The sequence below is a fragment of the Diceros bicornis genome, chromosome 27 (genome assembly GCF_020826845.1).
Source record: "Diceros bicornis minor isolate mBicDic1 chromosome 27, mDicBic1.mat.cur, whole genome shotgun sequence".
In the NCBI taxonomy this organism is placed as follows: domain Eukaryota; kingdom Metazoa; phylum Chordata; class Mammalia; order Perissodactyla; family Rhinocerotidae; genus Diceros; species Diceros bicornis.
In genome coordinates this window covers 2,020,600-2,047,655 of record NC_080766.1, presented here as the reverse complement: position 1 = coordinate 2,047,655, position 27,056 = coordinate 2,020,600, and the positions used below count along the sequence as shown (strand labels likewise).

Sequence of the window (27,056 nt, the reverse complement as noted above, 5' to 3'; positions counted from 1 at the left end):
GGAGAAGGGCCAGCCCCTTTTTTGGCTAGTGACATCACTCCCAATTCCCCCTAACTCCCAGGACAAGTTCATTTCAGTATCATTCAGCTGCTCCAGGGGCAGACACGGCCCCCCGCCCGTTCTCTTGGGATTTAAAGGTTGATGGTACTTTCAAAGGCAAAGCAACAACCACTGAAATGTGGGTGTCTTGAAAACAGCACTACCCAGGACCAGGTCGTGCCATAGGCAGGGGGTGCCTTTCTACATTCTGGAGGAAGAGGGAATGTTTTCTGCTTCTCTTGTTGAGGTTTCTTTTGACCAAATTTTAGGAACTTGTAGTTTTCTAGTTCAATCTCTGGAATTGCATCAGCTCTAAGCTGGGAAAACAATGTAAAAAGATCAAAACATGCACTTGGAGAGGACAAGGCCCGAAAAGGTGATTTGCAAATGGACTAAAGGCAGACAGGACTTTCCCTCCTGAGACCCCTCTAGTGCCTCCGTGTTCACTACTGACCTAGAATTGAATCCTGCTGGGATCCTTGTCCAGGACTCTGAATTCTGTTTCCTGCTTGTTTTGTATCCAATGGGAAAGATTTGTGATGCAGCTTTAAGGCTACCACTGGGCCTCATTCCATAAACACGACCGCTTTCTGTGAACCAGGATTTCCAGCACACCTGCCTTCCGTATGCCATTCACTTTAGGGCAGAAATTCCCTAGAAGGCTCCTCCCTGGCTTGGCCTGATGGATCCCGGGTGAGCTCTACTTTGCCAGGATAAGGGACCATAATCCTGACCAGTGAGTGACCCCACACTGTCCCTTGCTGTCCAAGGTGATATTTGAGGCCGTGTCATTCTGAGGTCCACGGTCTTGGACAGTCCTCCAGTTTACACACTCAGTGTTGATGTTGCCAACTTGTCCAAATGGGGCAATTGGGCCCGAGCCATTAAAGTGTGTCACTCCTGGGTGGTTGTGTTTTTTTCCCCAGTCTTGTGCTGTGGTTACATTACAACCACCCGATGGGGTGTGAACCTGTTTGGAGCTTTGAAAGATGAGGCATGACAAGGGTGTGGGGTGGTCCAGCAGGAAATGCCACAGAACTGATGATCCATGGTCATGTATGAACACAGCCTTACCAATTAAAATACTGAAATGCTTCCCATCTGGTGGTGAATAGATACTGCTCTGAGCTCACACTGAGAACCCACCCCACGACAAGGGCTTTCAAAGGGTTACCAAGTGGCATTTTGAACCTCATCCCTTGGAAACACCATGTAAGACAAGGGCCAGATGAATCACTTGGCACTTGTGAGTTATCGCCTCCTGTCTGATGGCTGCAAGTGTCACCCAGACACACAGGCTGGACTCTGCCAGGGAAGCCTTCTTAGGACAGCTAGAAACTGAGGATGACTCCTGGTTCCCGGCATCCCAGGCCCTTCCTGACATGGCACAGCCACCCAGGAAAGTGGTTTGGTAATGGAAAGACTGGGAAGGCAATACTTCGCCTCCAAAGAGAAAGAGAAGTGCCAATAGCGAAAGCTTGATCCCTCAACTAGTCAATTAAATCTCAACAAGCAGTGAGTTCTTGTCAGATTACTGATGTCGAAATGGTCTCTTTTGATAATAGCATGATCCCCCAGCTGCCATGTCCATCTTCATGAATCAAATTTCCAACACATATGGATCTAAAAAACTGAGGGACATCTGGTATTTCCTTAGATGCAACTCTGAAGTAGCATGCAAGAAGGAACACAAAAATGGAGACCAAAAGTAAATATCTAATTTGAGAACATAGACATCGAAGTGCTTTTGAAATAATAATTTGGAATCTATTGGAATATTACACAAAAAGAATAATCCACTTTAAGTAGGTTTTACTGTGACTGTATGGGGCAAAACTGAATCATCCCGTGACGTTGATAACTCGCTGCTGACTTGAAAGTACAAATAAATAACATACATAGTAAAGGAAAATGAGAGAACAGCATGAAAAAGGAAGATCTTTCTCTCCTCACTTGAAACTCAACCTCTCACCTCAGAAAGAAATCACTGTGTATATTTTCTGTCACGCAGCAGAGTTTAATAAAAGAAACATATTGGTATATTTCAAAGTTTCAGGAGCTCAAAGCAAGGAAACATTAGGGACGCTGCCAAGAGACCTCACTGAGGTGCCTGCTCCATTTTGTCTGCTGTCAAGACGGCCTTCTTGGCCCCTCACTTTCTCTCCCTCGCTAGCAAGTCTGTCCGCCATCAGTGCTATCACCAGTCTCTCTCCTGTTCTCTTCACTGCCCTTTCCTCCTTCCTGATACCTTCCTCAGTCGCCAGAAATTGTTGGCAGTGGAACTGTGGAATGCCCAGATCAGCTCCTGGAATCATCTCTGCCAAATCTGAAGACCGGCAGGAGTGGGCATGGAACCTAGAGTGTAGACCACCTGCGAGCACACCTGGCAGGGATTCACCTGTATGACTAGGTGCAAGTGTTTCCAACGCTTTGGCAAGACTGAAAGGATTTACTAGTTGTCCTGCACTTCTGCAGGCCTTGAGTCCTTGTGGTCTCTTGGGCCAGCAGACCTGGTGGGGCTCATCCAAGGTGTCCTCCCAGAGACCCTTCATTGCCAGGATGGGATAGAATTCTAGTAACTGGCCTCTTGAATATGTCACTAGACATCCTCAAAGGGATGGAGATGTTTAAACCAGGCTTTGGTTTGGACTGGTTCCCACTGTTATGCTGCTTCCTCTGTGAAGACTTGGCTATCATCTTTCTTTTCCTCTTACCCTACAAAAATAAATCATGAAATTGGGTCAAATGATAAAGGAAGCCTGCCTTTTTAGGACAATTATCCTGGCTGTTTTGTACTTCCACCCTCCCTCGATCCCCTGGGGATAGATCTGACCTGTGTCCTGGGATGTCATCAGGCAGATTTGCATCAAGAACAGAAAGCTCAAGGTCAAAACTCAAGGCTACTCCAGATCATTTCTCCCCCTCCATCCTGTTAAAACCCCCTCCTTGTTTGAGTGTGTTTCTATTCTCTTCTTGTCCTTGTCACTCTCAACCTCATAAGTCCTGGCACTCCCTCTCAGGACAATCGGTCCCCAGTCCTTTACTAGTTCCCAAATCCTACCATTTCTGTGTTTTCTGACTACTCATTTGCTTAATCCATTGACCACTTGGTGTTCATAGAAGTTAAATCAATAGTGACATTATCAACCACCCCCTGTTAGCGACTTACTCCCGTATCCCAGATGTTCACATAATCCAAATGGTTACGTTCAAAAGTAAATAATTCAGAAAACATATTCACCCACCACAAATTCCTGATCTCTAATATTTTTATTCAAACACTCATACAGTAGATACCTGTGCCTCATGATCAGAAGTAATGCTAGATCACCGATCCTCACCTTAATTTCCTCCTACACCTATCAATCTTGGATTCCATGGACTATGATCTCAATAATTTCCTTGGAATAATAAAAAATTCATTACCACTCATTTATGTTGTAAACCTCCAAACCCAGAAGATCCCAATTATCTGCCATGCCGCAGCTACTGCTGGTGTTATAACAAGCTGAATAAAAAGCATGAAACATGATCTTTTGGTACCACTGTAAGTATAAAACCATCTGCATCAACTGGGAAACATCCATAATGCCTGGAAATTTTGTTCTCTTTTTTTGTGTTGGCTCAATAACAAGAAGACAAATCAATTTAAAAAACGGGCAAGGGACCCGAGTAGACTTTTTCTAATGAAGACATACAAGTGGCCAACAGGTGTATGAAAAGGTGTTCAGCATCACTAATTATCAGGGAATGCAAATCAAAACCACAATGAGCTATCACTTCACACCTGTTAAGATGGCCACTATCAAAAAAACTAAAGATGGCAAATGTTGGTGAGGATGTGGAGAAAAGGAACCCTTGTGAGAATGTAAACCAGTACAGCCATTATGGAAAACAGTATGGAGGTTCCTCCAAAAATGAAAACTAACATATGATCCAGCAATCCCACTTCTGGTATATGCCCACAGGATTGAACTCAAGGTCTCAAAGAAATACCTGCACTCTAATGTTCATTGTAGCTAATTCACAATAGCTAAGATATGGAAGTAATCTAAGTGTCACTGATGGATGAATGGATAAAGAAATGGAATATTAGTCAACCTTGAAAAAAGAAGGAGATCCTACCACTTTTGACAACATTGATGGACCTAGAAGACATTATGCTAAGCGAAATAAGGCAGACAGAGAAAGGCAAATACTCACTTATATGTGGAATCTTAAATAGTCACACTCATACAAGCAGAGGTTAGAATGGTGGTTGCCAGGGGTTGAGGGGATGGAGAAATGGGGAGCTGATGGTCAAAGGATACAGAGTTTCAGTAATCAAGATAAATAAGTTCTGGAGATCTAGGATATGGCATAGTGCTTACAGCTAACAAGACTGTGTTGCATACATCACATTTGCTAATAGTGTAGATATTAAGAGTTCTTACCACACAATAATAGTAATAAAGGAGGTGAGAGAAAACTTTGGGAGGTGATGGATATGTTTGTGACCTTGATGATGGTGACAGTCTCAAGGGTGTATACTTATGTCCAAATTCATCAAGCTGTATATGGAAAAGTATGACACCATCGTTGATTCTTCTGCACCTTGAAATAGGCCGTGTCCTCATCACAAGAGAAAAAAATTTGTAACTATGTATGGGGATAGATGTTAACTGGACTTATTGTGGTGATCATTTCAACATTTATACAAACATTGAATCATTATGTTATACCGCTGAAACTAATTTAATGTTGTATGTTAACTTTACCTCAATAAAAAAAAAAACACACACACACACAACAGAAAAAACCATTTTAATATTGTAAATGAGTTCAGTGAATCCCTGAAACTGCCCCATTCCCATAGGGGAGTTACAGGAAGCAGAGAGGATGAAGTAAGATGGAAGAAAGTTGTACAAAACAGTATTCAAATTAAAATCATTTAAGTTGATATCAACTCCTTGTGGCAAAGTTCTGTGAGAACCGATCTTTCACATTTTTCCTGGAAAAGCATACCTTCAGATCCAACCCATAATAGTTTCCTCATTTGATCTAATAAGAAAATTTTAACTTAATAAATAAAACCAAAAGCATCCCTTATGTATGAATAAAGTTAGTGAACTTTACAGAGAAAAGAGCATATTTGCACAATCTCAATAAAGGTAACAGAAGAACAGAATGATGATGAAGTCTCATTCAAGCTTATCTTTGAAAGCCAGTAAAACCAGGTTATCTTTTCAAGAATGTGTGTAGAGCTGACAACCTTGGAAGATAGAAATAGTGGCCTCCTCTGGAGCAAAGGGCAGGCTTGCTTACTCCCCAGTATAATAAAAATAACACCCCTCCCCAGGCCAAAGGTCAGCAGACTTCCTGCCTGTTATTGAAGATTTGAGTTCCTTAAGCTCTGAGTTCTTGCAACCCTCTGCATGTTTCCTGGCCCACTGTGTATCATCCTGTAGGAAGTGGGATTTAGTGAACCAGTGCAAATGTTGATACTCTGGCCACTGCCATTGCTGTGTCATTAAGTCTTGTGTCTCTGACCCATGGGTCTCGTGTCTTTTGCCAGCATCTGTAAGACCATGGTAGCTAACTTATTCGTTTGCAGGTAAGGTAAAATATCAGACCATTCACAGTTCCTGACAAGCCCTTAAAGTAACTAGTAGTCTTAGGAACAGAGAGCTATCCAGAACAATATGCATGGATGGTCCTCATAGAAGACTTCATGCAACCAAAACTTTAATAAGTGTCTCTGACCTCTTTTATTTCTACCTCAATTAGAAGGAGAGGCACCAAGCTTTATAGACCTAGGGCTTGTGCAAGCCACCTGGAGACCTAGTGACCAGAAACTTCCCATGGGGAGCAAAGACAGATGGGCATATTTCCAAAATGGACCCATATGCCTCCCGATCATCCAAAAGACAATACATTATCTTAATTTATGATGATTTGAATCATTAAAATCTTGTGATGGGCCAAAGATACACTTCTCAGAGGACTGGGGCACATGGCAGTTGTAAGAAGATTAACACATTTGGTGAATATCAAACTCTGAACTAACTTTAGTGTTCTAATCAATCAAAAGGTACAACAAATTTAATTAGGTAGATTAAATGATATTTAATGGTATGCCTGATTATTACTCTGCAATAATGAACAAGCAGCTCATGTAAATAACTACAATTGGCCTTTAAAATATGATAGGACTGTTTGAGATAAGCTGGAGAGAAGGAAAGGGAGAAATAGATAAAAGCTAGCTGCTCTGACACCACTCTCAAGACCCCTGGATCTACATGTAACCCAGGAGATCGAGGCAGATGGCTGTGTGCCTAGATCCTCCAGCACTGTGGTTCTCAGGGATGTCACAGGGCTGAAGCAGCTTCCTGAATCGTGTTTACACGTCCACGTGTACAATACCCTTGACCATGGGGATGAACCACCATTCAATCATCCCTTACACCCCTCTAATTAACAATTAGATTTCGGAATCATTGTACCATTAAATGATAATTTATTCCTCAAACCTGTAGGATGGCGAGCTAAAAGAAAATGAAATTTCAATGGCTTCTTTTCTTTGAAGGACCAAGATGTTCTTTCACACTTAGAATCCGGATTAGAGGATAAATCCATCAAGTCAATGGAACAACTTAAGAAATGGACAGAGGGATATTTCATTCATATATACACAGTTTGCACTGTGGCAAAAATAGAGTTATATTTAAAAAAATTAGAATCTTTTGAAATTTTACAGATATTACAGACTTTGTTCTGCTTATACTCCCTTTGGTTTACCAAATCAAACTCACTCTTTAATGGGCATTTCTAGCATTGAGTGTTAATAACAGCAGCTTTTTTATTTTATTTTATTTTTTTTTAGATTTTATTTATTTTTTTCTCCTTAAAGCCCCAGTAGGTAGTTGTATGTCATAGCTGCACATCCTTCCAGTTGCTGTATGTGGCACGCAGCCTCAGCATGGCCGGAGAAGCGGTGCGTCGGTGCGCGCCCGGGATGCGAACCCGGGCCGCCAGCAGCGGAGCGCGCGCACTTAACCGCTAGGCCACAGGGCCGGCCCACAGCAGCTTTTTTAAATTCTTATTTTTCCAAGGTCAAAGACCAAGGGAAGAGGTCGTCAAGAGGTCAAGTCTAATCTATCTACGGATGTGGCAGCCTTAACTATGGATGTTCAAGCCAGACATTGCCAGGAGAACCACATCTCTTCACCCATAGGTGAGTTTTTACTAGTAATCACAGAGACTTGAGAATATCAAAGGAAATTCTTTATTAAGAACCAAAGTTATGGATTCCTATCTTGGGTTCATTACTTTGAATTTTTGACCCAAATCATATACATTTATTGGACCATGTTCAAGTCTATGATCTTTAGAAGATGCAGCCTACAGCTGAAGAGAAACAGATACAACACCAAAATCTTACCCTCTCTGAAGCACAACTGAGAGCCCCTGGAGTAAGAAGTTTTCTAGACAAGCAAAAGTCATTCTTCTTCTGAACAAAGAGAGTAGAGGCTATTCAAACATTCAACTTTAAATTGTTAACATGACTTGTTAGATTGTGATGGAGCAAGCCTCATACCTTCGAAGTTTCATGATTTTTCTCCAGAATACTGAGATGGATGTCCTTAAAGTCCAGTTTCCCCATAAATGTCTATATTCAGTGATAAAATTAAATTCCCTATAAAATAATTCTCCGTGGCTTAGTGGTTAAGTGCTCCACTACTGGTGGCCCGGGTTCATATCTGGCACTAACACCCCGCTTCTCCGGCCATGGTGAGGCCACATCCCACATACAGCAACTAGAAGGATGTGCAATTATGACGTACAACTATTTACTGGGGCTTGGGGGGAAAAAAGGAGCAGGATTGGCAACAGATGTTAACTCAGAGCCTGTCTGCCTAGGCAAAAAGAGGAGGATTGGCATGGATGTTACCTCAGGGCTGATCTTCCTCACACACACACAAAAATAATAATAATAACAATAATAATTCCCATAAAATTGTTAAAAATATATCATAGTCTCTGACCAAGTGGAAACAAGGCAAATTGAGAAGTTGAATAGCAGTGTAATAAACTCCATACAAGGATCTTACTGCATCATTTCATTAGTGAAACTGGACGTAAATCCCATCTCTATCAAAGAAGAAATAAACAGATCATGGTATTCCTGTTCTTTGGAGTACCTCTAAAACTTCTAAAACGCTAAGTTAGAGTGGCGAGCACTGATAAGGAGAGACGTCTATGATATACGATTTGGGAAACAGCAAATTGCAAAATGATGTAGTTATGTCATTTATGTTAAAAAAAAACTTTATGTGTATTTATAAATTCATAGGAAATGTCCAGAAGAATAAGCTGCAACCTCTTAACAATAGTTCCTTCTGAGTAGGGGAGTGAGTTAGCAGGGAAAGGGATGGATGGGGTAGGTTTCACTTTACTCTACATACATCTGGGTAATTTGACTTTTTTTTACAGTATGTATTTCTTTCATAATTAGAAAAATGAGTAATGTGACCGTTTGGTGCAGGGCAATACTATTATGTTCACCAGTCTCTGTACTGTATGTTACTGCACAGCACGGACTGTAGGAGAAAGCCCAGAGGAGCAATGAAGACAAAGAAGACATGACACCTGCAAAAAGTCAGTGGAGTATTTCTCCATAACAAACCTTTCAGGTGAGTGATGGTCAGTATCTTCCACTGCTCCAGCTCTCACAATAAACCTAGAACCTGCCCAGGGTAAGCTGGAGGACCATGCCCGACTAGTCCACTCCCCGCATGGGGCCGATTTGTGCAGGGTGACTGCCATCAAGCAGACAATGGACTCAGGATGGGGCGTGTGCCTTTGGAGAGGCTGGCAGAGAGGCGCAAAGTGGAACACCAGCTAAGTGCACACACCTGAGAGGCCGAGTTCCAGGTGGAGACTCAAAATGTACCAAGAAATTGTGTGAAGTGAAGGAAGCTACTCAACCTCTCTGAGCCTCAGTGTCCCCCCCTGTAAAATGGGGATCACAAGCCTACTTCACAGAGCTGTTGGGGAAGATACATAAAAGTGTCTGTGACAGTCAGTGTCACATTATTAACAAAGTCATCTCCGACTTCAGAAAATCGATGAAAAGAATAATGTTAATGACCAAAGACGAGATGCCCAGCTTCGTAAGCAGCCCCAGCAGCATGAGAATGAGAGGAGCTCCGACTAAGCAGGGCTCTTCACAGCTCCACTGGAGACGATGAACACGGGCTACACCAGGATAAGGGGCTGTTGTACAGTGACTCGTGTAGTGAGGGTGGATCCCTAAAGACACTGTGAAACAGAGTTACACACAGTGGCTCCTAGGGAACAACTACAAAGCAATCAATGCAGCAGATAAGAGTGGGAATGGGGCAAGCAGAGGAGGGTCAGAGTGACAAAATCTGATGGAAGACATTGAACCACGACGAAAGCCCAGCTCTGTCAACAGCTGCTGTGGTTGTGCCAGGAGATCAAACGTCTGAGACAGCCATTGTGGGGACTGCTGGGAGCACAGTTGTCACTGCGGCCACACCCCAACAGCAGTGCATCAGAGCACACACACCCTGAGACTTTCCTCTCCATTAATCTTTGTTTTAAGATGATGAATATCCTCATGTTACAATGTCTCCTTCCAACACTTGTGGACCAGTGTCATCAGAACCCCCTGAAGAGGGCACAGGCCAGAGTAGGATGGAACACTGGGGCCTGGGGGAGCGGCACTGCACCTGACTACACGGACTATCACCTGGGCCTATTGAACACGAGAGAAGCACCCGAGGATGTGGTCTAACGAGACTTCTCTATCTTGCCGCATTCAGAGACACTACACACTTTCTCATTCTTTCTTTACAAAAATGTTAAAGAATTCATGTGTCATTAATTCATACAGAGGCAAATTCTTGACAAAGTGACAGGGTCCAGTTTCTATGACCAGGTTTTTCAGTTGTTTTGATAATATCCCACATTCAGGCATCGGAAATGTAACCTATTGGGATGTGTAATATAACTGGGACTTTTTTTCGTGTAGATCAACGCCCAGATTTTTAGGGACGACATAAATCATGAAAGCTGCTAACCATTCCTCCACAGGTTTCAATAAGACTTTTAAGTTAATTTACCAATCTCAGGAAAAGAGAATTTGGCAATTCAAGGTTATTTTTCTGCATTCAAACGTACAGTACAGGCAAGAGAATGAGCAGAAAAAAATTAACAGGCAGGTCTTGCTTGCATTTTATCTTTTGCAAATAAGCAGGATATTTTATGCTCTGTTCCTTTCACTGCTGTAATCAATTTTTAAAGAATACGGTACATCTGACTATCCCTAGGCGTGTTTATCTGGGAACCTTGCCTGAATCCAAAGCAGAGATGTTAAAGCTGACGGGTTTCAAATGCTGCCCAGGTGCTGTCTACCATGAACATCCCTCTCCCAAAGCTGGACCACCGGTCTCTTCCTGAGGGATCAGAGTCACCACCCCTGTCCCTGAGAGACTGGCCACTCAGGCCTGAGCTGAGATTAGGTGATCAATCTAAAGGGCAAAATGCTTAAGCTTTTCTCATCTTAAGGTTGCTGTTTTGGAGGCCACTGCACTGGAATGTGTTGGTGAAAATAGCCTAATAGATACTTACCTGGGAATTGGGTTGTTCTCCTCTGCTCTTAGCGGATCCTGGGGAAACCAGTGATTAACCTCACAGATACCTTAACTTCCACACCTGCGAAAAAGACAAGCAACAGCCAATGTTACCACCCAGCCAAGCTCTTAAGTTGTACTTGCAAGAGGGGCCACAAGGGGGAATCTCTCTCAAAAGCTGATGAAAGGATGGCACTTTGGCTAGAGAAGGCAGAGGGCAGCAGGCAAAGTGGAAAGTTTCTGGGATGTCAAACCAGTTCCCATAAGCATTTTAGAGAAGCACCTGGCCCTGGACTTGGTAGGAGGCTGTGGAAAGACCCACAGACATGCAGGTGGGAGGAGGAATCAAGCAACGGAGGGAGGCGGTGTGGAAGAGGCACGAGTCCAACTTCTATTTTGGACAAAACCAGTTGCACGCTGCAGAACCTCGGCTGCCCATGCAGCCGCCACATCCTCCTAACTCCCTGGTCCCGCTCATCCCGTGGCATCCCTCCGGGATTCAGTCCACATGCAGCGGGTGCAGGACCAGAGTCCTGAGTCAAGGGCAGTTTGGCCCTCGGCCAAGCGCACACCACCCTGCTCCTCCCCCCAGGGTTAGGCACCGCCCCCATGCCCACAGCCTTCTGGGATTTGTAGTCTGGCCGTCCTGCAAGCTCCCAGCCGGTAGCGGTTAAGAGACAAAAGCTCCCAGCATACACAGCTAGGGGCCCCAACTCCCACCTTGTCCCCTCGCCCCTGGTCTCCATCCCTCTGCTTCTCCACCCCACTCTCTACCCCTCCTCTTCTCTATACCATGACCACTCTCCATGCCCTGCCCACCCCCCAGAGTATGCGCAGTGTGGTTGGGCTGCATCCCTTGAGGCCGGCACTCAGGTAGGGGTGGGGCTCACCAGCCTGGCTATTGCTGAAGATGCTTGCAGCCCTCGTGGAAATTTCCTGGCCAGTATTTGAAGCGTAAATTCTATATCTAAAATGGAAATACTGAGTGCCTGGGATTCTGGAATTTGCCTTTTTAAGGCCACCTGTCCTACCATCCCCTCCATCCCTCCAGGTTGCCATGGTCCTCCCTCTGGTTCCCGTGGTCAAGGTCGCTGCAGAGATCCTTCCCTTTGACCTCGCACACCCTAAGGGCCCATACCCATCATAAAAACTCAAAGCCATGACACTTGCCAAATTGAGGCAAAAATGGAAAGACCCAGGGGGACACACAAGGATGAGGGCATTAATAGATACTTGAAAGTATTAAAATCCATCTGATGATGTCATGAGTGAACGTGTTCCACTTTAAAACAAAACACTGCTGTTGTTCTGAGATATTGAGTTAGGATCTTTGCGCAAATATGCAGGATTTAAAATGTTTATTGATGTATAACATGAGTACAGAAATATATGCAGAAGTCATCCATGTAAACCTCAAAGAATTATTACAAAGTGAACACACTTGTGTGACCAAGAACTAGCACCAGCTTCACTCAGGCGCCAACAATCCGTTTCTCCCTCCTTCCTCCCAAAAGGTAACTGATATCTTACCAGCAAACACTGTATATCGAGTTTGTCTTCTTATATAAGTGTTTTATTACAGAACAATTTAAACAATATACAAAATAAACAAAATAGCATAGTAGGCCCCTCACCCAGCTTCAACAACTACTAATTGTCTGCCAATTTTGTTTCATCCACATTCCATCCCAGTCCCACCTCACTTTATTATTCTTTTAGTCCTTTGTGTGTGTGTGTGGGGGGGTAAGATGTACGCACACTGAAAGGCACAACTCTCAACTGTACAGTTTTGGCAAATAAACATGTCCATATAACCTTCACCCCTTTAAGAATAAAATAGTTCCATCACTCCCAGAAAACGCCTTCCTGTTCCTTCCCAGGCAATTTTATCTTTCCCCCGAGGCAACCAATGTTCTGGTTTTTTCATCATAGGTTCATCTTGGCTGAAATCATCCCAAGTGTTTTGTTTTCTGTCCAACTTGCCTCCCTCAGCACGAGGTTGATGAGACTCACCCAGCATGTGTGTGTCAGCATTTGCTCCTTGGCATGGCTGAGGGCATTCCGCTCTGTTGTTGCCCCGCAGTGCGCTCGTCTTGCAGGTCATCTCCTGTGAACATTCTTGTACAAACCCTTTTTTTTTGCTGCTTAATTCCTTTATTAGCATTTAAGTGACACACCTTTGCCTTTTTAGTGGTTGGTCCAGATTACAATATGCATCTTTAACATATCACAGCCTACCTAGACTTAATAGTGCACCAGTTTAATCAATGTAAAATATAGAAGCCTTGCTACAGAACAGTTCCATTTACCTATGTCTGTCCATTATGTTATTGTTGTCATAAATTTTACATCTACCCATGTTATAAATCCCACAATACAGTGTTATGATTTTTGCTTTAAATAGTCATAGGTCTTTTAAAGAAATTAAGAGAAAAAAGTTAAGTATTTGGAGGGAGATCCTTTGAGGCTCTGCAAATGTACTGTCTCTTCTTTAAGGTTCACCCACAGTTTTTGCATTCATTAGTCAGTCTTGCCCACAGTAATTATTACTGTGGTGTTCTAGTGGCAATTTTCTATTTCATGCTATCCAGCCACGTTTATTATTTGGAATTCTGTGAGGAAGATTTCCCCCCCTCCCTCTCCCTTCCTTCTTTCTCTCCTTCTCTCATTCTTTTTTTTTTTTCTCTTTCTTTCTTCCTTTCTTATTTAATCTATTTTATATCAGTATAGACTCATGCATATTTATTTTGTTCTCTGGGTAGTAATCCAATGCTACCATTATTTATTTTGTTGCTCACAATTTTCCAGCTTGAGCCATTGGGAAGTCTTTCAGATTGATTCCTTTTGACACATCTCATCATTTTCTGTGTTTTTTTTAAAGCACTTTCCTACATTCTGGCACTACAAGATGTTCCAGGTTCATCTTGTATTTTCCATCTCCAGCCCTAGAATTAGCCACTTCTCCAAGAAAACCTGGTTATTTTTATTGGAGAATGATATAAACGCAGATCTGGGAGCTAGGTGTGCTCATTGATACTAGAGTGTAACTGCTTCTAGACCCACTCAGCAGAGCTTGGAAATGCATATATGAATATAAACTCAGGTATACACATCTATCTATTGATCTATCAATCTATCTATCAATCTAACTATCTATCTGGATAGATATATTAAAAGAGACATGGATTCATACTGATACTTCCGACTCCAATCCAGCACCACAGATTTTATTCTAGCATTCTCCTTTTGTTTATATGTAACTTCTTTTACCAACAGTGAGAAACTTAACTCCAGTTATCTACAATATATTTACAAATGTGTCAACTATTTTCAGAATTGTTAATCCATACCCTTATGAAAAACACATTTATCATCTAGTGTACAGTGTTTGTGTCCAGTACTTTAGTTTTACAGTATCCCATCAAAACACTGTCTTCCAAAGTTACTTAGGTCAGGACCTTTCATCTCCACCCCTTCTGTGTGATTATGTCACGTGCTTGTAATACAGTGAGATTCATTTGTCACTGCATTCCATCTGAGTTCCCCAGCATCCTGATTGATTTTTAAAATTTGCAGAGTAAAATTCACTCTTTGCGGTGTACAGTTCTATGGGTTTTGACAACTTTATGGTCGTGTATCCATCTCCACAGTACCATACAGAGCTGTTTTATTCACTCCCAAAATTCTCTCATACTGTCTCTTTGTAGTCAACTGCTTCCCTCACTCCATCCCTTGGCAACCACTGATCACTTTCCATCCTTGTAATTCTGCCTTTTCTAGAGAGTCATATAAATGAAATCATATACCAGATAGCCTTTTGAATCTGGCTTCCTTCACTTAGAGAAATGCCTCCAAGATTCATCCATGTTGTTGTGCGAATCAAGAGTTTACCCTTTTTATTGCCAAGTACTATTCTAATGTCCCGATGCACCACAGCTTCTTTCTCCACTCACCTGATGAAAGACATTTAGTTTATTTCCAACTTTTGGCAATTATGAATAAAATGGCTATAAAGATTCACACAAAGGTTTTTGTTTACATATTAGTTTTCAATTTGTTTCAGTAAATCTCTAGGAGGGGGATATCTGAGTCATGTAATAAATGTATGTTTAACTTTATAAGAACCTGCTAAACTGTTTTCCGAATGCAACTATCATGTTGCATTCCCAGTTCTAGTTGCTCCTAGTCCTCACCAGCACTTGGTATTTGCAATTTTATTTTTTATTTTGGCCATCTAATAGGTGTGCGGTCTCTTATTGTGACTTCTGCTTCCTTTATGAAAGTGAGCTCTGCTAAATATAGAATCCTGTGTTGACTTTTGGGTTTTCATTCTGCACTTGAAAGATGTCATTTTGTTATTGATTTGTCTCTTTTGTTTTTGATAATGTATCATCCATCATTCACATTATTTCTCCCTGTATGTAACGTCTTCCCATGTATATATGTATTTCCTTGACTGCTTTCAAGATTTTCCTTTTATCTTTGGATTTTAGCAGCTTGACTATCACATGCCTAGGTATGTTTTTAATTTGTATTTTATTTTTTAGGTTTCCTGACCCTCTTGGATCTAAAATTTTAGATTTTCCACCAAATTTTGAAAGTTATGTTATTACTGGTTGATTTGCCTTTCTGCCTCATTTAATTTTTCTGTCCTTCCCCTCTCTGCTGGGGACTCAATCATCTCACAAGTTGTAAGGCTCTCTTCATTTTTCTTCAAAATTTTTACATTCTTTTCTTCAGGCTAGATAATTTCTATTGCTCTATCTTCATGTTTCTTCTACTGTTTCTCATCTACCGGTAAACTCGAAAGTATTTTTTTATTTCATCTTCTGATTTGGTTCTTTTTTGTAATTTCCATTTCTCTGCTGAGTTTCAACATCTGTTCATTCATTATGAGAATATTTTCCTTTACCACCTTGATCATCTTTATAATAGCTATTTTCTTATCCTTGTTTGCTAATTGCAACAACTGGGGGATAGCTTCTACTGCCTGTTTTTGCTCATATATGGATTACATTTTCCTATTTCTTCAAGTCTCATGATTTTTCAAAATTGTGTACTGGAAACCATGAATGATAGTTAAAGAGCCTCTGGATTCTATTGTATTCCTTTGAAGAGTGTTGTTGTTTTTCTAGCAGAGAGTTAACTTGGCTGGACTGAAACTCCAATCCTATCTCCTTTACAGTGAGCATAGCTGAAATCCTCATTCAGTTCTTTCATCTTCCAACTGTTGTTTTTACTCTAGGCCCTCTGGAGCCTACCCTGCATGTGTGTTGTTCAAAGATCTGCCAATTTGGTGTGTGTGGGGGTGAGACATTCATATATATTTTGAGATTTTCTTCTTTGTGGGTCCCTCTCTTCCAGAATTTCTCCCCTAACTTTCCAGCTACTCTGACAGCCCCAAAATACATCCTGTAACATTACAAGTAAGACTGTAGTTTTTCCCCTGTCTGGACCATGTACAGATTTTGGAATGCTTTGAGGCAAAAGACTCAAGCTTGCAAATATCTCCTGGTGCAATTCCCATCATTTAAGGGAAGACTCCCTCTCAGTTCTGCTTGCTTTTGGAAGAGATTTATACATACACACATATACACATTTATTATATGTGTATTACATATAGATACATGATTCTCTATAAATATATATAATAATTTATGCAGATTTTATCATTGTTATCTGTGAGAGTGTTAGTTCAACATGCTACTCCACCATTACTGGAAGCCAGACCTCGGTTTTGTTTCTTTTTTGCATTTTATATAAATGGAATTATGAAATATATAGCCTTTTGAATATAATTTCTTTTATGCCACATTATGGTTTTGATATTTATCCATGCTATTGCATGTAGCTAGTGTTTGTTTATTTGTTAAAAATAATTAATTTTTTTAAATGGTCATAAAATATGCATAACATAAAATCCACCATTTTAACCATTTTTAAGTGTACAGCTCAGTGACACTCAGTACATTCACATTATTGTGTACTTATAACCTCCAACCATCCACAGACCTACTTTCACCTTGCACTGAAACTTTGTGCCCATTAAGCAACAACTCTCTGTTGTCTCTCCCTCTTGCCCCTGGGAACCACCATTCTCCTTTCTATTCCTATGAATTTGACTACTCTAAGTACCTTATATGAGTGGAATCATACAGTATTTTTCCTTTTGTGGCTGGCTTTATTTCACTTAGCATAAAGTCCTTAAGGTTCATCCATGTCATAGCATGTGTCAGAATTCCTTCCTTTTTAAGGGTGAATGGTATTCCACTGTGTGTATCCACCACATTTTTTTTGTCAATTCATGCGTTGATGGACACCTGGCTTGCTTCCAGCTTCTGGCTATTTTGAATAACACTGTTAACAACACGGGTGTACCTATATGTGTTTATACCTCTGCATTGAGTTCTTTTGAGTGTATACCTATAAATAGTGTTCTGAGATTCATTTCCTCCCATGTGGGAGGGTTCCCCAGACCTCCAACAAGCAATTCTTAGGATGTCAGCTGGTCGTCAGATAATTCAACTCAATTTGATTCTGTCAACCCAGAGATACATCAGATTCCACAGGTTGAGGGCTCAATCCTATAGGACTGCACACCCACCCTACCTCACCTCAACTTCAGATGCCAGTTAGAAGCCCAGGCTGTTACCTGTACTTCTGACTGACTGGCTATAAACCAGAGGTCCCCACAACCTCCTCCTTGGGTTTGATTAATTTTCTAGAGTGGCTCACAATACTCAGAGAAACATTTACTAGATCACTAGTTTATTATAAAAGGATATAATTCAAGAACAGCCTGATGGAAGTGGCTCATAGGGAAAGGTATGTGAGAAAGGGCACAGAGCTTTTATGCCATCTCCAGGTGCACCACTCTCCAGGCACTCCTTGTCATTGGCAACCTGGAAGCTCTGTGAACCTCCTTCTATTGGGATTCTTATGGAGGATCCCACATGTAGGCATGATCAATTATTAACTCAGTGTCCAGCCCCTCTCCCCTCTCTGGAGGATAAGGAGTAGGGCTAAATATTCCAAGCTTCTAATCAGGGCTTGGTCTGTCTGGTGACCAGCCCCCATCCAGGAGCCATCCAGGAGCCCACCCAGAGTTGCCTCAATAGAACAAAAGATTCTCCTAGTGTTGTTATCACTTAGGAAATTACAAGGGTTTTAGGAGATCTGTGTCAGGGATGGAGTCAAAGACAAACATTAGAACAAGAGATGCTACTAGTGTTCTTTTCATATAGGAAATTACAAGGGTTTTAGGAGTTCTGTGCCAGGAACTGGAGGAAGAGACCAATAAATATATTTTCTATTATTTCAGAACCCATAAGTGGAATTGCTAGATCATATGGTAATTCTATTTTTAATTTTTGAAGGAACTACCATACTGTTTTCCACAGTTTTATATTCTCACCATCAGAGCACAAGGCTTCCAATTTCTCAACATTCTTGCCAACATGTTATTTTCTGATAGTAACTATCCTAATGGGTGTGAAGATGTATCTCATTGTGGTTTTATTTTGCATTTTCCTGATACTTGGTGACGTTAAGCATCTTTTCATGTGTGTACTGGCCATTTTTTTTTCTTCTTTGGAGGAATGTTTATTCAAGTCCTTTGTGCATTTTTAAATTGGGTTGTTTTTTTATTGTTGAGTTGTGGGAGTTCTTTATATATTCTAGATATTAATCCCTTATCAGATATGTGATTTGCAAATATTCTCAACCATTCTGTGGGTGGCCTTTTACTCTGTTGATAGTATCTTATGATACAGAAAACTTTTGCATTTTGATGAAGTCCAATTTGTTATTTTTTTTGTTGCTTATGTCTTTGGTGTCATATTAGAGAAATCACTGTTGGCAATGGCATTTGGATACAATGACACAAAGATTTTACCCTGTGTTTTCTTCTAAGGATTTTATAGCTTCAACTCTAACATTCAAATCTTTGATCTATTTTGACTTAATTTTTGTATATGGTGTAAGGTAAGCATCCAACCTCATTCTTTTGCATGTGGGTATCCAGTTTTCCCAGCACCATTTGTTGAAAAACTTATCCTTTCTCCAATGAATGGTCTTTGCATCCTTTTCAAAAATCATTTGACCGTATATGCAAAGGTTTATTTCTGGGCTCTCTATACTATTTCATTAGTATATTGTGTGTATTTATGCCAGTACCCCACTGTTTTGATTACTTTGTAGTAAGTTTTGAAATCAGGAAGTATGAGTTCTCTAACTTTCTTCTTCTTTTTCTAGATTGTTTTGGCTATTCAGAGTGCCTTGAGAGTCCATAGACATCTTAGGACAGATTTTTCTATTTTTGCAAAATCATCATTGAAACTTTTATCTTTTTGAATAAGTTGATTCTTAAGTATTCTACTCTTTTTGATGATATTGTAAATAAAAATGTAAAGTTTGTAGATTTCTTTTTCAGATTGCTTATTATTAATGTATAGACGGACAACTAATTTTTGCATGTTGATTTTGTATCCCAGTACTCTGCAGAATTTATTAGTTCTAACAATTTTTTTGTGGAATTTTTAGGGGTTTCAACATATAAGATAATATTTGTAAACAAATATAATATTAATTCTTCCTTTCCAATTTGGATGCTATTTCTTTCTTTTTCTTGCCTAATTGCTTTGTCTGGAACTTCTAATACCATGTTGAATAGAAGTGGTGAATGTGGGCTTTCTTGCCATGTTCCTGATCTTAGAGGAAAAGCTTTCAGTCTTTCACCCTTGAATATGATGTTCTGTGTGAATTTCTATATATGGCTTTTATTATGTTGAAGTAGCTTCCTTTAACCCTGAAGGATTTTTAGTGTTTTAACATGAAAGCATGTTTAGTTTTGTCAAACGCTTTTTCTGCACCCATCGAGATGATCTTTTTATTTTTTCCTTCATTTTGTTAATGTGGTTTACTACATTGATTCATTTTCATATATTGAAACATCCTTGCATTCTACGAATAAATCTCACCTAAAAATGATGTATAATCCTTTTAATATGCTGCTGAATTTGATTTGTTACTATTTTATTGAGGATTTTTGTATCAATATTCATCAAAGATATTGTAGTTTTCTACAATAGAAATTGTACTTTTCTCTTCTATTGTATTCTATTGTAGTTTTCCATTTCTGTAGTTTCAAAGACCTGTCATTTTATTTTCTCTTAGCATCTTTGGCTCTGCTATCAGGATAATGCTAACCCCACAGGATGACTTTAGAAGTAGTCTCTCCTCTTCAACTTTTTGAAAGAGTTTTAAAAGAATTGGTGTTATTTAATTTAAAAAAATGCTTTGTGCCCAGGAATAAATTCAGCATAAAATAAATACAAATAAATATTTTTTAAAAATGTGAAAAAGTTGTTTTCCTAAAATAAGTTAAAAATTAAGCAAGTAAATCACTTACCACTTTATTTCTTAAAATTTTTAACCTAATAATAGGCATGAACAAATTGTTAGAATTAAAATGACTCAAGTGTTCATTTTCTTCATTGCAAATTTTCTGAGAGAAGTATATGGTGCCATCATGTATGACATCTTTTATGAAAAAATGGTCATTTTTTGTAGTATTTGAGAACATTATGAATTTTCCCAGTGGCCTCTGATATGCAAAGTTATCTTTTCAACATATATGTCTTATCATCATCCTTACCAAATTAACAAACTCTGTCAGGTGCTAATTAATCAACTACTTTTCATATGATTCAGGTTCTCCACTATTAATTTCCCTAACCATCAGGAAATTCTACAACTTCTCAAGATTAAGAATTTTACCTTACACTGTATTTCTCTCATGTGTTTTAAAACATCCAAAAATCATTGATAAACTGACCCTGCCCAAACTAAAGCATGGTGAATTATAAAAGATCCTCTCCGTTAAGTGGGGAAGGATTTCAGGTTGAACTTAATTTTATAAGTGGTCAATTTATTACAGTGTATTTTTCTCTTATGTATTTCAATTCTTTTTTTAAAAAAGTGATAGTTGAGGGCACTTAGATAATAAAAAGTTGAGAAAATAAGGAACTGATATACTTTGTAAGCTTCAAATGTTTTCAAGCATAAGATACAATAAGAACTAAAACTAAGAAATGGCAGAGGAAATAGAGATAAGAGGATGAAATTGCAAAACTGAATCTATAATAATATCTCAATGGATAGCGTTGTGGTGCCAAGAAGGTGGTGAAGTCAAAGAATTCGTAAAGATGATAATAAACAGACTGCAAAGAAAAAAGATCGAAATTTTTATAGAGAGAATTTTTACAGCGATATTACAAATAGAGAACAGGGAAGAGAGGTTGGAGTGAGAGACTATCTGCTTGTTAAATTACTCCCACTGTAGAGAACAAAAAACCAATTTGCTGAAATCTTTGTTTCCCTCTATGACCCTATCTTTATCTGTAAAATCTCAGCTCTGAATCAAAGTCACAATCCAGCTTTTCCATCACTGGGGAACAGAGCATTTACGCTCATCTGAAACCTCATCTGCCCTGCCTGTGAAATAAGGCTGGCCATCCATTCTCACAGAGGAGCCAACTGGAGGTAGGATTTTTGGTTCTGAATTCAGCTAAACATCTTCAAAGAATTGTATCTGGCCTTCCTCATCCAAGGCTATCAGTGAAGGGCTGGCTGGCTTTCAGAGAAGACCAATTCACAGTCAGCTGAGACATTTTCTGTTGAGCTTTCTAGAGAAGGCTGCGGGGCTTGTCAGTAAGAGTTGAATCTGTACGGGTTATATTTTTTAAATTTTATTCATAAATTTATAAAGAAATTTATATGGTATTACTTATTATCAAGAAAAAATGTTGTCTATTCTCTGGTCATTTAAGCAAAATCCTCCTCTCAGGGCCCACCCATGGACAAAGCCCAGATTTAATCTCCAAGCATCTGCCAGGCACACTGTGGTCAGTGGGAAGGCCTCAAGTTGGCAGCCTGTTCCCTTGTGTCCTGTGCTGGTACTTAATCTTGCATCTCTTCAGTGTACAACTAGACAGAGGCTCAAAGGACTTGACATTGGAGAAATGTACTTTTCATTGTCTTTAGACTTCTACGCTTTTCAAAAAGACTTTCAGCATTTCCAGTAATTGTGCAGCAGTTTACCCAACACTAAGGTTCTCACTTTAAAAATTAAAATAAACTTTGAAAAGGAAAAAAGTGATCTCTGCAATTTTGTACAGAATCTATATAATGGGTGTATCCTTATAAATGGAGGAAAGATAACAAATTTAACTCTTTTGGTTAGTTAACAAAGTATTATATTTTATATATTACCAATTTTGAGATTATTTGTATTTAAAAATACGGTTTCAAACCTCTAAATCATTGTAAGTGGTAGAGTCTGCCATCTGCTTTGGCTGAACAATTATATACAATAAGTCAGCCAAAACTCTTCCATTCCTGTATAATCATATATGTGGGTGGTATTGGTTGGTTCTTATAGATTGTTTGAACACATGCATATCACAAAATACAAGTGGCCATTAAAAATTAAAATGTTCACCAAATACAAGATTATCTGATTCCTAGAAAAAGAAAACAATACTGTAACATTAAGGCTAAAACTATCAAAAAGGAAGCCAAGATACACTCAAGTCAAGCTTTTGCTGAAAAGTTAATTGGCTCATCTTTGAAACTTTGTCATGTTTATTGTGTAAGCAAGATACTTTCAGAGCCGAGAATATAGAAAGTGCTTATTGGTAAGTTAACATTGTGATCATTTATTTTGTAAATGTTAATATGTTAATATGTTAATATTCATTTTCTACTATATTCAGATTTTGAAGTTCTGCTAAATCTAAGGCCACATTACTGGCAAGTTGGGATACCTCTAGACATCTGAAAAATATGAGTCCTACACAGAAGCATATAAATTCTCTCTTCATCATGTTCTAAATTCTAAAACATTCTAAGGTTTTGGAACAAACCAATGGCATTCCACATTTACAGTAAGGCTGCATGTGCCATACATGATCCTATAGGAAGAGAAATCCAGATTTTAAATAAAAGAGATTGTGAACAAAAAATAAAGTATATTTTCACGTCTGAAAGGGGATTTCAAGAAAGAAGGGACTCTCAGAACATGTGGTAAGTGGTAACTAAGTTACCAAAGGGTCTCTAAAAGAGAACATATTGTGGAAAAAAGAGCCTAAACGCAGAGAGCTAAAATGGCATCTCTGGAATCCTTATGATGAAACAGACGCTGAACTACTTTTTCCTAAAATTTAAAATGCATCTTATCCTCTAAACAAATACCACCACGCTGCCAGGGAGCTTACCTGGGCATGGTGACGTGTTGGAATCATTTTTCTAATTCATTGGTTCTTAAACTTGATGGGCACTAGAAGCACCTGGAGGCCGTGTTGAAACCCAGATTGTCGGGCCCCACCGCAGAGTTTCCAGTTCAGCAGGTCTGCACCAGCACCTGAGAATTTGCATTTCTACCCAGTTCCCAGGTGATGCTGATGCTGCAGGTCCAGGGACCCCACTTTGAGAACCACAGCCTAACTTACACCCTATATATGGTTACCAAATCCATTATTTCATCCTTTGGCTGCTACTTTTCCTTTATCACATCAGCACCTTAGCTCCGAATCTCCTCACCTATCAATGGGAATACTTGGAGAATTTAACAGCTGGTCCTCCTTTCCAGCTCAGTTCTCCTTTTTCCTCTCAATACTACAATCTCTTGTCAGGTAATTGTTCCTTAAACGTCAGTTCATCATAGATCTTCCTTGCTGAAAATCTCATGGCTCTTATGCTGAGCACAAGACATTTTAAATTCTCTACTTGGCTCATACGGTTTGTAATAGCCTGTAGAATGTGGACACCCTGTTCCCTACACTACCTACTATAAAGAAGTACGTGAGGATTACATAAGATACAGTCAGTTCTCGTTATGCACAGTGTGACATTCTATAAAGTCGCTGTGAGCACTGAATCGGTGAATATGACCCACTGCTCCTATGGGAAATGCAGGGTTAGGTTGCTGCAAGCCTTAGTCACAATTTATTCAACTGATCAATACATAACTTTGTTCTCTGTGTGTTTCTCTTTAAAGTCACCTTATTTAATATATATTGTTGATATATTAACTTTGAACTCACACCAACAGCACTGTAACTCGTCTGAAAGAAGATTGTCCAACACACATACTTTCTCTGTAAAGGTACGTCACAGCCTCCTGCCCTGAGGAACACCAGGCAATATTGCAGCACTACACATGGGGGACATATTAAACAGCAAAATCATCAACACAAGGCACAAAAAGATAAGAAATGAGGCACTAAATAGATTGCAAGAGGGACACTTGTTTACAGTGTGGGATGAAACGAGGGCAGAGCGTCACCTGGTTCCCCCTCAGCTGGGAATGTGCACGTCCAGTGAATCAAATGTTTCCCCACTTTGTGCATATCTGCAAATGGACATGAAAGCCCTGTGGGTGTTTATTAGGAGGCTGCCAGTACATTTTAGCTAGTGGGCAAGTGTGCAATACGGAATCCACAAATAATGAGGATCACCTATATTATGAAAACATCTTTTCAAAACCAGAGTATTGCTCAGATATAAGAGCAATAATGATAACTTAAGGTAGCTAACATTTTAGTGCCTACTATGTCCCAGGAGCTCTTCTAAGTACTTTACATAAGTTAATGCATTTAAATCTCACTAAAACCCTATGAGACAAGAGTTATCAGTAGCCGCATTTTATAGATGAGGAAACTAAGGCTCAGAGAGTAAATACTTTGCACCTGTTCCCCAGTTAAAAGTGGAATAACTGGGATTTGTGCCCAGACAAACTGGTCCAAAGCCCACAGCCTCAACCACTATGGTAGGAATGTGAGTGGATTTTCTACCACTCCCTGAAAAGCCCCTTCTGCTCCAGTCAGTGTGGTCTCCCACATACTTATTCACTCATCAAACATTTTCTGAGTGCCCCAAAAGTGTCAGGTACTGTGTTTAGATACTGGAAGGACTAATAGAATGTCGACGCAAATAATCCAACCAATATATAAATCAAAATTGGGTTGAGTTTATGATGAGCCAAACTTTGAGGGTCATAAAGCCCAGGAGAGTCCTTTCACAAAGAAATGGAGGCCCAAAGAAGTGAGGTGTACAGAGTGGTTATATACCATCAAAGACCATGTATCACATGTGATTGCAATGTCCCTTTTACAGTAGTCATGATGTTGACCTGTCAGCACGTCGATTGATGGACACAGTGGGCATCAGGTCTGCTGTCTCCATGGGCGGGGCTGTTGTCTCGAGTTGGGTGGTCACAGGATGAGCACAGCAATCAAATCCTAGCCTAGGGAGAAATGCTTATCCTTAAGGAAATGCCAATGTGGGGGAAGTTGCATTTACAACTTAAGGACATTGCTTTTGTCTTTGGGACATGTTAATTGCTTAAAGCGGATATACAAAGGATGAACAGAGGCTACAGGCCCCTTTTAGGAAAAAAAAAAAAAAGGTTCAGGCCCAATTAGTTTTACACCAAATAGCTTCCTCATGTGCCCCAATATATCCTATTGCTTGCCATTTATTCATCAAGAAGAAGGATAGTCTCAGCTTTAAGGAGCTCACTGTCTATGAGACATGAATAAAACTACAGTTATGGAAAAGTAGATAAGTACAGGGTCCCAGAGTGGGTACATCAAAAGGGGTCTCTAGATGGAGACCTCTCAGGAAAAGTGTCCAAGAGGAAGGAACATTTGACATAAGTTTAGATTAAGAAATAGGAATTAAGTTGATCAAAAAAGGGAGTAGGAGGACAGAAGAAACACATATAAAAAGACAGATATAAAGGATGCTAAAGCTTTCAGAAAATGGGGGTATTTTTAAGGCTGGAACAAAGCGAACATGTAAGACACAGTGGGTGATGAGGCTAAAGATGAGGACAGCAAGGCAAAGCCTGCGTGTCCAGCTCAGGAGTCTGAATGATCTCACGGATGCTCTGAGCAGTCATTGAAAGAGTCTAAGCAGATGTCAGATTTAAGCAAATTTGGATTCTAGAAGGTAACTCTGGAGGCATTGTGGAGGAAAGATTAGAAAAAATTAAGACTGGAAGTAAAGGGACCTGTTGGGAGACTGGGCAGCGATCCAGATAAGATAGGCCTTGGCTCAGGCGGGGGGTCTGCAGGTGGAGGAGGCCAGGAGGTGGGAAGCAGTGCTGGGCTCCTGGAGGAGGAAACTGAGCTGCCTCTCAGTCAGGGGAAGACTGTGCCTGTCATGGCCTCCCCACCTCCATGCCCAAATGCCATGTTCCTTTCTACGTCTGTACCTTTCCCCTCTTCCCCCATCTGAAATCCTCACTCTTTCTTCCCTCTACCTGCCCAAAAGTGGTCCCTTTGAGGGCTTGATCTAGTCCACCTCTCCTAAGAGGCTGTCCTTAATTACAATTTCTCAATAACATTCTCATTTTTTTAATTTCTATAATACAACATACACTAAATACCTTGGCAGAATCTAAATACATCTTGCAAACCATTTCATGTATGTGGACAAGCTTGGAACCTTATAATTCTTTGTATTTCCTTCAATAACTACCACAAATACCTTGCACATATAGGTCAACGGATGTCCAGTAAAGTTCAATAAAGAAGAAGCACCTTTTATTAGCTAAGAACTTTTATGAGCTCAGTTATTCCTTTAGATCAGCTGCTTGAACCATTTGTGTTTCTCCACAGGTCAACAGTGTTGCCCAGAACAAATGAATTTTACACCTTCTCAAACTCAATAGAGCAAAGATGGAACTTCATTCCCCCTGCAAGCCTTACTGCCCTACAGAAAAGCAAAAACAACGTGTGACATCTAATTCTTTCTCCACATTCTCATCCTAAATTGCAACTGTTTTCCAGATGCTAACTGGTTTTCATTCTTAAAACTGACAGAAAAGTTTCTCATTATTTCCTTTTCTTTCTTTTTTTGTGAGGAAGATCAGCCCTGAGCTAACTTCCGATGTCAATCTTCCTCTTTTTGCTGAGGAAGATTGGCCCTGGATTAACATCTGCGCCCATCTTCCCCTACTTTGTATGGGATGCTACCACAGCATGGTTTGACAAGCGGTGCATCGGTGCGCGCCAGGATCCGAACCTGTGAACCCGGGGCCGCTGCAGCGGGGCATGTGCATTTAACTGCTGTGCCACAGGGCTGGCCTCTCTCTTTATTTCTAAAGCTGAAATGTTTAAATTGTTCTCTGGGCTAGTTGGAGTTTCCACAAAATGAAAACGCACATTCCAGAAAAATCCTTATCTTTCCAGGATAATCCTTAATATATTATGGTAAACACCTTGGCAGAATGTCACTGATTTTCAATGTCAGTGCCTCCACAAGGGTATCTTCGCATTGTCTCCCCTCCCAACCACCTCTCACTTTGCCCCTCCC

The 27,056-nt window shown here is 40.2% G+C and overlaps 1 protein-coding gene and 1 pseudogene across 2 annotated transcripts in view; one reads left to right on the top strand and one right to left on the bottom strand.

Moving 5' to 3' along the window:
• Nucleotides 1-978: 978 nt before the first annotated feature.
• On the bottom strand, nucleotides 979-3,925 carry LOC131423040 (methyl-CpG-binding domain protein 3-like 1; annotated as a pseudogene).
• A 4,645-nt stretch (nucleotides 3,926-8,570) lies between these two features.
• Nucleotides 8,571-27,056, top strand: part of LOC131423076 (ral guanine nucleotide dissociation stimulator-like) — a 206,427-nt gene continuing 187,941 nt past the window's right edge. Inside the window, exon 1 of one of the 2 annotated variants that reach the window (XR_009224206.1) lies at nucleotides 8,571-8,711. The gene's annotated coding sequence lies outside the window, so the exon portion shown is untranslated. Of the gene's footprint in view, nucleotides 8,712-20,511; nucleotides 20,532-27,056 lie in introns of those variants that run through there. The other variant, XR_009224208.1, reaches the window with a different exon arrangement.